Source organism: Eretmochelys imbricata, chromosome 6, assembly GCF_965152235.1.
Source record: "Eretmochelys imbricata isolate rEreImb1 chromosome 6, rEreImb1.hap1, whole genome shotgun sequence".
NCBI lineage: Eukaryota > Metazoa > Chordata > Testudines > Cheloniidae > Eretmochelys > Eretmochelys imbricata.
In genome coordinates, this window is record NC_135577.1 from 5,122,811 (window position 1) to 5,124,935 (window position 2,125).

The following is a 2,125-nucleotide window of genomic DNA, read 5'->3' on the forward strand; positions in this document are numbered from 1 at the left end:
GACCACGTTTGTTTGGTCACCCAAGTTCCAAAAAGCCCACAAACAGCTCACAACTGCCTTCACTACTGCACCTATTTGGAGGCTCGGTGCTCATCCTGGAAGTAGACGCATCTACTATGACCACCAGGGCCTGCTTCATTAGCTGGCGTCAGATGTGGGCTGAAATTCAGACTTAGCTTGACTGATGTGACTTCTGCGCTTTCACCAAGGCACCACGCACCAAACTCCTTGGCATTTCAGGCCTCTGGAGACCCTGCCCTGGCCATGGGCAGCCATTGCCAGGAATTTTACCGAATCAAATGGCCACATGATGGAACTGACTCTCATAGATCACCTGACCACGATGGCGTGCTTCATCCTCTTCTGAACATGTACTGTCGATTGATAGGACAGATCAGTTCCAAATTTGCAAAGGACAATGAAACCTTTATTTTGCTAAATGTAGATTTCCCACTGATTTCATGTCATGCTACAAATGACCTCTCCGAAATTCCCAGCTATCGACCTGGGTCAACGAATCCATCACCTGCAAGAAGAATGAAGGGAGCCCCTTCAGGACACTTGGAAGGAGTTCAGATACTGTATGGACTGCTGATGACAAGAGGGAAGCCATTTGCTGAAGGGAGGTACAAAGTCCCTGGCACTGACCAAATCCCTAAGCTCTGTCCATGGCAGCAGTTCCTGGCCCATCCCCTTTGCTGACCTTCTGATAACATCTTCCTCCCCTGGGTCTAGGGAGAAAACTCTGGGTCCCTTCCCTCACTCTGGCACAATCTGTGCCCAGAGTGTCTGAGTCCCTCACCGAAAATGGGTCTCTCCTCCCTTCTCCTCCCTGTGTGTGTGTGGGGGGGAGACTTGTACCCCCATTTTACAGACAGGGAATGAAGGTGAGGAAGTGACCTCTCCAAGGTCACACCGAACAATGTGGGGGAGAGCTGGGAACTGACTGGGCTCTACAGGAGTGCTCTCCCCACAGGAGCGGCTTCACTTTCTGCCCTTCATCCTCTCCTTTCCTCTTGGCCCATCTTCGAAGGGGGCTCTGAAAGGGAAATGAGCAAGGGTTTCCTCCCCGCTCTGTCTTCCAGGCTCTGGGATCTGTCCATGTCGTCAACAGCAATGCAGCCTGCAGCTGGCCTGGCTTGGAGAGCCATGGCCTCATCCTGTGAAATCGAGAAGTACTGGCTCTCAGGGATGCTTAGATGGTAAACCACACACCCCACCCGGAGGTAGGAGCCAACCATTCCCAGATTGTCCTGAGGAGCCACAATTCCTCCAGGAGCTGGGGAAGGGCACAGTGATCAGTTTATCAAAAGGTAGGGAAGGATCATGTAAGAAGAAGGTCTAAGAGAGAAGGAGCATGAGCTACTCTCTGTATTTGGGCATGACAGGGATCACAAGAAGGGACAGGGGCTGTTAGAGGGCAATGGTGAGGTACAAGGTGTGTCAGAGGTGGGGGCAAGGCCTGAACAGTTCAGATACATTAGAACAATTGTGCCAGAGAATCACCGGTTGAGGTGACTGAAAGCTCTGAACTAGGGCTGGCCAAAATCATCCTCCTCAGATGGGAACATCCCAAAAGTCTGCAGAAGCTCAGCCTCTGAGGTGAACGTTGTGGCCCCAACCTCTCTCTGCTCTGTACCTCACAGGATTCCCACTGGCTGTTCCAATCCAGGATGAAAACTATGCCACCGAAGACTCACAGCACCTGGGCAGTGAAGTGGCCACTTAAACCCACTGTGATGCACAGACCTTGCCCTGGCTGTCTGCACAGGGCTGAATTTCACCCATTCAGAGTGTAAGGAAATAATTGGCTGAAGGCCTTTTTCTGCTCGGATGTGGTTCTAGGCGGAAAGATCCATGGAGATTTTTAACCTGTATTGCTCCCGGGACTGGTGCTGCAGTGATGAAGAGAAGTGCTGATGCACTGGATTTTTTTTGATTCCCCCCCCCCGCCATTAATCCACTCTCTTCCTCTCTTTTAACTGGTATTCTAAGGGCACCCCATGCTTTGTGGGGGTATTCTTGGGTGGGCAGATTGCATCAGACCTGCACCACAATAAATACTAGTGAATGACATATGCAGACACTGAAGTTCTGCAGCCAAATTCTCAGAAACTTTCCCCTT